The sequence below is a fragment of the Apium graveolens genome, chromosome 4 (assembly GCF_009905375.1).
Source record: "Apium graveolens cultivar Ventura chromosome 4, ASM990537v1, whole genome shotgun sequence".
NCBI lineage: Eukaryota > Viridiplantae > Streptophyta > Magnoliopsida > Apiales > Apiaceae > Apium > Apium graveolens.
In genome coordinates this window covers 86,721,028-86,730,475 of record NC_133650.1, presented here as the reverse complement: position 1 = coordinate 86,730,475, position 9,448 = coordinate 86,721,028, and the positions used below count along the sequence as shown (strand labels likewise).

Genomic DNA, 9,448 nt, shown 5'->3' with positions numbered 1-9,448 from the left:
GTAATTTTCAGGAGTTTTGTTGATTTTTAGATGGTTGGCTCAATTTTGGTGATTTTGTAGGAGGTAGTGTGATATCGTTGTGTTTATAGTTTATTTGTAGTGATTTAGATTTCAATATGGTGATTTTTGTTTTCATTTTGGTAGTCGGAGTTAATAAACGGAGTTGGTGAGCCGATTAACTGGTCGTAAACAATGTTGGATGTGGTGATTTTTAATATCCGTCGGTGATTTTTCATTTTCTGGTGGTGATTTTTCATTTTTCCGGTGGTGATTTTCTATTGGCCGCCAGAAGTGGTGGTGGCCGAAAATAGTGGTCAGCAGAGGTTGGAGGTGGCAGAGATTGAACGTGCAAGTGGTGGAGTTAGAATGAATAAGATGATAAGAAATTTAATATTTAAAATCAATGTGTGGTGCGAGATTAAGATAAGGACTAAAATGAGTGGTTAAGATTATATCTCATATATCACAATAATAATGGTTCTCAAGCGCCGCCATGTATTTATATAAATATCTATGTGTATGTATGTGTGTGTGTAAGATTAGGTCTAAAGATAAAATAAAGTTGACATTAATGTTTTAGCTAATGACTCCGAATTCAACAAATATATTTAATGAGATAGAGAAAATTATAATTATTGCAAAAATGTGTTATGATTGGAGGGCTATATATATGACACATAGACTTCTTACAGGTTGTAATGTTTAGATATGCTCTAAGTCTATCATTTTTCTCTATACTTCTTATTTTTTTAACTAGTTGCTAACATGTGCTAAGCAAGGACCGGGATTATCCCCGTGTGAAGCATGCGCCCAAAATAAATGATATTTTTGGGACGGGAATAAATTATCATGAAAGGTTATCACAATAAATAGGTTTATATATGAAGGCAACAATTTAAAAAGAATCCCTTATATAGAATTTCATAGGAAATCATTATTTAAATATATAAAATATACATAAAAAATTTTTTTCATCACATATAGTTAGAAATTTATTACCAAATTAAAAAATAAAGTTGCGTTAGTTTTTTATTTAAAAAATTATTGAAAATAATGAAATAGATCAAAGTGATTGTGTGGTAGACATACACTTATTCAAAGTTATTCTACAGTAAAATCAAATTTAAAATCATTTTTACGTGTTACAATTTTTATAATATTCATATATAATTATTATTCTACATTAATGTTATGGAATAAAAACTAGAGTTTTGTTTGTATTTTATGTTAGGGTTGTTGAGTTTCGAGCTTTAATGGTTGTGCTTGTGTTCGAGACTACACGGTCCTCACAAGATGCTTATGTATCTCTGTGTCGTAGAGAATCAAGCCAAAACATAGTTTTAGGTTGAGGGGTAGAGCCCTTTATATAGATGTTGAGTCTAGGGTTAGACTTGAGTCAAGATACTTGACTGAAAAGTCTTCAACTTAAATTGTAATTAGGACTCCTCTAAACGGTGGATTCTGGATCCTTCATTGGAGGAGTCCGTTTCCATGTTGGATACGACATTGGTGTTATTGTGGACCTTGTTCTCAAGTTTTCTCGGGCTATCAAGACTACTATTGGGTCATTTCCGAGACGACCTGCTTTGGGCGTGGCGTTCACGTGCTTTAATTAGTCAACTTTAGGACATAATTATTCAGTATTAATTATGTTTTTACAGATTACTTTTGATCCATATCATTTTCCCCCCAACTTCCGTAAAAATTTCTACATTTTTTGTGGAAATTATAATGGTCTAATTGCGACTCGGGATTAGTTTCATCCCTTTTTGGGTTTAGTCATATTATGAAGTACGGAGCGACCTACACATTCACAGTGATTTATTTATTCTTAAGTGATATTTCACTTTTAGGCCTTTACGAGGCTAATTTGATAGCGTTTGGTGCTAAACTGCCTTAATCAGAGCTATATCTCAAGCGTTGATCACCTTTTAACTTTCGTCAAGGTTAATGATAAGGTGAAAGCTACTAACAAACCTTAATCGGGGCTAATAATTGAGCGATGATCACCTTTTATCCTCAAAAAAGGTTAATTGTAAGGTGATATCATATAATCAATCTCAGTCTAGGCTAATAGGCCTTAATCGGGGCTAATCATTGAGCGTAAGTTTTTAATTAACTTTAATATATGCTAATTATGAATAATTTTATGCTAATTGACCTTAATAGAGGCTAATCAGCCTTAATCGGGCCTAATTATTGAGTGTAAGTTGTTAATATGGTTGGGGTAAAAAAATGATGCAGTTTTTTCTCTCTAGCCCCCTTTCCCTTTTTGAAGATTTCTTAAAAATCCATAATTTTGCCCATTTTTTCTTTGATTTTAGTATTAATTTACATCAAGAATGTCACCCCTCAACCTCAGAATCGATTAGATAGTAAAAACTTGAATTTTGGTGGAAAAACAATGAGAACTCGAATGGAAGAAATGGTCAAAATGAGTCTCGGGATGGTTCCAGGATGAATTTGGCTTCGGTTCAATTGAAGAAGAAAGTGAATCCCAGGTATGGAGATATGGATGAAAAGCGTATTGATGGGTTAAGCCAAAACGCGGGTATAACTCTGTCATCTAGGTTTAGTCCGTATGGTCAGCCTCGATCTGCTCGTATAGAGATTGCTTCAGGTGTTTATGGTGTTAAATATGTTCAATCGAATCCTCTGTATAATCAGGAGGATAGTTTGGTGGGTGTAGATGTGGTGGGCGCCGACTCTGTAGTTGAAGGTGTGAGTAAGGAAGGTGTGGTGGTCCCGGTCGTTGTTGGGATGAAGGATGTGGTAGGGGAGATTTGCAAATGCTGGGTTCTGGGTCGCAGTTGGGTGAGGGTCAGTTCATTGTACAGAAGGTTGATGTCCTGATGGGTTTGGTTGGAGATATGGAGAAGGATGTTGGGAGTATGCAGAATTCTATCGAGTCTGACTTGCCTGGTATTGTGGATTCTTATATTTATAAGGGTGGTGTGATCGGTAATAGAGTGGATAATAGGTCTGAAGGTGTGAAGAAGCCATGGATGATGGTGGAGATTCGGTGCAAGTAAGTTTGAAGGTTGAATATCCGTGGCGTCCCTCCTGGTGCACAAAGTGCGTAAAGTTTGGTCATTTGGTACACGGCTGTCTGATTTTGGCAGGGATCAAAGAACAGGAGAACACCAGAGGTAAGAGTGGAGTTTCTGGGGAGAATTTAGCTCATAGTCAGGGTGATGGATTTACTGTGGTACAGCATCCTGGATAAGAAAAAATGGTTGAGTTTCGTGGTTCTGGCCAACAGGGGAAAAAGAAAGGTGTTCAGATGAAGCAGAATTTCCATTATGTTAATCGGGGTATTGTTATTAGAAATAAAATAGATAATAGCTTGGTTAATCCTGTGAAAATGGCGAGGAATTCAGAGAAGATTGCAGCTCCTGTAGTAGTTCATAATAGGTTTGATATTTTCGAGGATGAGTATATCGATCAGGAGATTCCTTCGGGATAAGTCTGTCTTAGCTCCGGTTACTGTTTTGGCAGGGAGTCTTGGGGGTTCTCAGGTTAATTTAGACAAGATGGTGGTAGATAAAACTACGGGTATGGGAGATTTATTTGATGCTAAGGTGCAGGAATATGTATGTAGTGAAAGTAATATGTCTGAGTCTGAGCAGAGGGTTTTGAAGCAGAAAATTGAAGAAAAGGATAAAAAAACAACTTGATGCGAGTTTCTGTGATTTCACTGAGTGTGGTATTAAAAGGAAAAAAAGATTATTACTCTGAGCCTGACGAGTCAGATTTATTTATGATGCAATGTATTGTTCAGGGGAGGGAGGATGATTTTCAAAATGGGGAGTCAACGGATGAAGGTGATCCATGAGACTTGGAGATCTAATTTCTGGTTATCTTTGTTTGGTATTGTGTGTTTTTCTTGATTTTATTTTATGGATAAAATATCTTTTTGGAATGTTCGAGGGTTTAATCAGCCCTCAAAACGTAAAGAAGTTGCTAAATTAATTCTTGATAATCAGATTGGATTGTGTGCGTTGATTGAGACTCATGTTGCTAAAGGTCGTGTAAAGAATGTTTTTGACATGTTGTTCAGAAATTGGGACCGATTTTCTAACTCTAATTATTGTCAGAAGGGTTGTAGAATTGTGGTGGGCTAGGATCCAAATTTATTTGATGTGCTAGAGATTATATCTACAGACCAAGTGATTCACTGTGTGGTTACAGACTTGGAAAGTAAGATTTCGTTTCATTGTTCTATTATGTATGCTGCAAATGAGCATGTGCCTCGTAGACAGGTTTGACATTCTCTATGTTCTTATAGTATGATGACTTCTTCCTCGCCTTGGATTGTTATGGGTGATTTTAATGCGATTTTGAGTAATGTAGAGATGCAATGAGGAGTGGATAGTCGGTCTCCAGCTACTCAGGAGTTTAGAGATTGTGTGAATTTTATAGAAGTTCAGGATATTGCTTATTCTAGTATTCAGTATACTTGGGTTGGTTCTCCTTATGGAATTGGTGTGGTGAAAAAGGTGGATAGAGTTTTGGCTAACCTGAATTTTTTAAATAAATTTGTTGGATCTTCAATCAAATTTTTTCCGCGAGGGGTTAGTGATCATAGCCCAGCAATTGTTAATTTGAATCTGAACAGAAGGACGGGTAAGTATTCTTTTAAATATAATAATTTCTTGGCCTATCGAGAGGATTTTCTTGATCTTGTTTCAGATGTGTGGAAACAGAGAGTTGGTGGGGTTAAAATGTATCAAATTACTCAGAAATTGCACATAATGAAGAACATCTTTAGATCTGAATCATGGAAGGGTGGTGATATATCTCAGTAGGGTAAAGTTCTGAAAGCCCAACTGGTTGACATTCAGACTCAATTGGATCTTTCTCCTTTTGATGAGGAGCTTCGGGGTAGGGAGCAGTCTATTGTTAGGGAGTACAAATTTTGTAAGTTGGAGGAAGAGAGACTTCTAAAGCAGAGGGCCAAGGTTCATTGGCTTAAGGCGGGGGACCAAAATTCCAAATTCTTTCATAAAAGTCTTCAGGCTAGGAGGCACAAAAAAACTATTCTGGAGATTTCCGATGAACAGGGGAATGTGTTTCAAGGGGAAGGTACGATTTCTTACTTGGTACAGTTTTATAAGAATCTATTGGGAAAAAGGGACTATTGTGACAGGTTTGTTGGTTTAGAGCCTTTTGCTAGTAGATTGGAGGTTTCTGCAGCTGGTGATTTAATTAGAGAAGTTTGTAGTGAGGAGATTAAAGAAGTCATTTTTCAAATGGGGGATGATAAAGCATCTGGTCAGAATGGTTATTCAGCTCTATTTTTTAAAAAGGCTTGGGTGGTTATTGGTGAGGATGTTTGTCAGGCTGTTAAAGAGTTTTTTTTGTGACTGGTAAGCTTCTCAAGGAGGTCAATGCTACCTTGCTGGCTCTTAATCCTAAAATGGATCATCCTACAGTGGTTGGTGAGTTTCGTCCTATAGCTCTTTGTAATTTTATTTACAAATGCATCACTAAAATAATTACTAATAGGATTAAGGTGTGCTTAGTGGGTTACTGGATGATACTCAGAATGCTTTTATTCTGGGGCGTCGTATTAGTGACAGTATTTTGCTCACTCAGGAACTTTTAAAAAATCATCATAGAAAGGTTGGTAGCCCTCAATGTGCTATCAAAGTGGACATTAAAAAAGCATACGATAGTGTTTATTGGGATTTTCTGATTGATGCTCTTCAGTTGTTTGGGTTCCCTGATAAGATGATTGGTTGGATTAGAGAATGTATTTCTTCTCCTTCTTATTCAGTTATTCTGAATGGTCAGATGCATGGTTACTTCAAAGGAGAAAAAGGGCTTTGGCAAGGGGACCCCTTGTCTTCTTAATTGTTTACCTTGGTTATGCAGGTTCTCTCTCTGATGATTAAAAAGATAATTGATGAGGAAGGCACTTTTAAATACCATCCTAAATGTGCTAAGCTTATATTACTCATCTCTCTTTCACTGATGATTTGTTTCTCTTTTGTGCTGCGAAGCCTAATTCTGTTCAGATTTTGAAAGATTGTCTTGATGAGTCTGGGAGATGTTCTGGTCTCTGACCTAATAATGATAAGAGTAATATCTTCTTCGGTAATGTGCCTAGGTCGGATAGGTTGTTAATTCAGAATATTTTGGAATTTAATATTGGTTCCTTGCCAGAAATATTTGGGGGTTCCTTTAGTCTCGTTTACTTTGTGGGTTAATGATTGTAATTCATTGGTCCAAAAAGTCCGAGATAAAATTGAGTCCTAGAAAAATAATTGGCTTAACTATGCAGGTAGGGTTTAATTAGCGTCTTCGGTTCTATTGTCTATGCAAGTGTAATGGGGGTCTATTTTTTTGTTGCCTATCACAGTTACAAAGCAAGTGGAGAAACGTATCCATAATTTCATTTGGGGTGGTAAGGAGACGTCTAAAGGGAAATCTAAAGTCTCGTGGAAGGATGTTTGTTGTCCAAAGCAGGAAGGGGGTTTGGGTCTGAGGTCATTAAGGTGTTGGTATTAAGCGCTTATGGTTTACCATATTTGGAGCTTAGTTTTCGATTCTTGTTCTTTATGGGTGAAATGGATTCACGAATATCGCCTCCGAGGTAAAAGCTTCTGGGATGTTAAAGTTTCTTGGGACGCGTCTTGGAGTTGGAAGAATATCTTGGCGCTGCGAGAGGAGATTATACCGTTTATTAAATCATTTGTGGGTAATGGTCAGGATACTCATTTTAGTTTGATACTTGGGCTTTGGAGGTCCCGTTTTCCAAGTTCTATACTCGTCGTGTTATTAGGGATTTGGGCTTGAATAAATTTAATAGGGTAGCAGACTTTATTGTTGATGGGCAGGTGGAGTGGCCGGATGGTCTGTTTTCAAAAATCGCTCGGCTTCAAGGAATGGTAGTGCGTTCCTCTGATGTTCAGGATCAAATGCAGTGGCTTTCTAAAGCTGGGAAGGTGGAAATATTTTCTGTTTTGCAGGTATGGGAGGACTTGCGTCAAAACAGGAGTAAGGTGGCTTGGTGGCACCTAGTCTGGTTCCCAAAAAGTATCCCCAAACACAATTTTACTCTGTGGCTTGCTATTCGGCAGCGTTTACTCACCCAAGACAGACTTAGAAGCTGTAAAATTTCTCAACTAGTAGTGTGTAGTTTTTATCAAAGTACTCCTGACTCAGTTGATCACCTCTGGTTCAACTGTGAGTTTAGTCGATCTGTTCTAACAGAGTTTCAAAGGAGAGTGTATTTGTTGCATTTTAAAGATGGTTGGGTAAATTTTATTCGATATGTGTCGAATTGCTGGAAGGGTAAACAGATTTATGTATTAATTAATAAACTGATTTTAGCAGCAGTGGTGTTCCATATTTGGCAAGAAAGAAACAGGAGATTATTTTAGAGGAAGAATAAGAAGAGTTGGCAAGTTATTTTAGATATAAATGACGATGTCAGGAAGAAACTTCAAGGCTTGTCTATGACTAATTCTTTGAAAGTGCGGGAGGAATTAGTGAAGTGGGGTATTTTTCTTGAGCAACCTTCAATCCAAAATAGTTAAAATGGAATTTTGTCTAGAGATTTGGTGTCGTCTGAGATTTTGGTTTGCTAAGTTCTGGGGTTGTTTTTTTCGATTTAAGCTGGTTAATTATGGTTTCTTGAGCCGGTTTTCTGGTTTTATCACGCTGCTTTTTGAAGAGGGGAGATATCAGCTATGGTTCGAAGCTGTTGGTCTGGGGATTAGTATGGGGTTGTGCAGTGTTTTTTTATGGTATCTTCCTATCTCATTCCTTTCTTGGCTGCCAGTCTTTTCCGTGGTATATGTCTGGGGGTTTAGATGTTGTTCGCTATTGTTTTGGGTTGTGTTCTTGTTAGATATATTTGATAATGTCATGGCTAATATGATTTATGTTTAGTTTTCAGATCTTACTTAAACAGGATAAATCAGTACTTACTGGAAGTCAGGACTTAAGGATATCAGTACTTATATTATCAGGAGATAATCATCAGAAGATGGATATCAGAACTTAAGTACTGAAGGACGTTCAGATAAGGACAACAGCTGATTAAAAGAAAGAAGATATGAGACAAACATAAGAAGAGATATGCATGAAGAAGGAATTCTATGAAGAATAGAATACTTGGAAGAAAAGATATGTGATTGATATATTTTAGGAAGCAGAATTATATTCCATATCAATTAGCAATTATCTTGTAACTGTGTAGTATATAAACACAGACATAGGGTTTACACTATAAGTGTTATCATTATCGAAAATATTATTCATTGTAACCCTAACAGCTTTCGTGATATTTGTTCATCACTGAGAGGTAACAGTTCCATCCTGTAACAGAGTTTATTGTTTCAATAAAGTTTGTTTTCTGTTACTTGAGTTATTAAAAGTTCGATTTGATTGTACTTTACACTGTATTCACCCCCTCTACAGTGTGTGTGTGACCTAACAAGTGGTATCAGAGCCAATCTGTTAGCGTACAAACAGTTTAAGACCCAAACACAATCATGTCTGAAACAGAAACTCCAACTAAGCCCACCAAAACTGAAGAACCTCCAAAGACACAAATTCAAAGTCGATATGAGACCATCAGAGTTCCCATATTGAGATCATCTGAATATCATATATGGAAGGTGAGGATGACCATGTTTCTGGAAGCAACAGATCCCGAATATCTTGATAGAATCAAGGAAGGGCCTCATAAACCAACCAAGCTCGCGGTTGCAGTTGCAGGTGAAGCAGCAAAGACGGTACCAAAGGAGAAGAGTGATTATACTGCTGAAGATATCGCATCAATTGCTAAGGATGCTAAGGTACGACACTTACTGCATAGTGTCATTGATAATGTAATGTCAAACAGGGTAATAAACTGCAAGACTGCAAAGGAGATATGGGATGCTCTGGAAATAAGGTGTCAGGGAACTGATACGATTAAGAAGAACAGGAAGACAATACTCACTCAAGAGTATGAACACTTTGACTCAAAAGCTAATGAGTCATTGACTGACTTATATGATAGATTTGTCAAACTCTTGAATGATCTGTCACTGGTTGATAAGGAGTATGATCTTGAAGATTCAAACCTTAAATTCCTGTTAGCTCTTCCTGAATGCTGGGATTTGAAGGCAATAATAATAAGAGACAACTACAATCTTGATGAAACAACTCTTGATGAAATCTATGAAATGCTCAAGACTCATGAACTTGAGATGGAATAAAGAAGCAAGAGGAAAGGAGGAAAGGAGGAAAGTCAAGGACAATTGCTCTTAAAGCTGAAGAAGAATCCCCCAAAGCACCTACCTCAAGGAAAGACGAGGGTAAAGCTCTTTTCACAAAGTCTGATACTGAGTCATCAAGTTCTGAAAGTGATGATGACTCAAAATCTGAAAGCCTGCCTGATACGGATGTTGATGAAGAGATGATGAAGCTGTGTGCTCTTATGGTGAAAGGG

The 9,448-nt window shown here is 37.1% G+C and overlaps 1 long non-coding RNA gene across 1 annotated transcript; it reads left to right on the top strand.

The window, feature by feature from the left end:
• The first annotated feature begins 2,218 nt into the window (after positions 1-2,218).
• LOC141718145 (uncharacterized) lies at positions 2,219-7,562 on the top strand. The gene is made up of 2 exons (XR_012573914.1): positions 2,219-5,441; positions 6,365-7,562. It is a non-coding gene; the product is annotated as an uncharacterized LOC141718145 (long non-coding RNA).
• Positions 7,563-9,448: the final 1,886 nt, after the last annotated feature.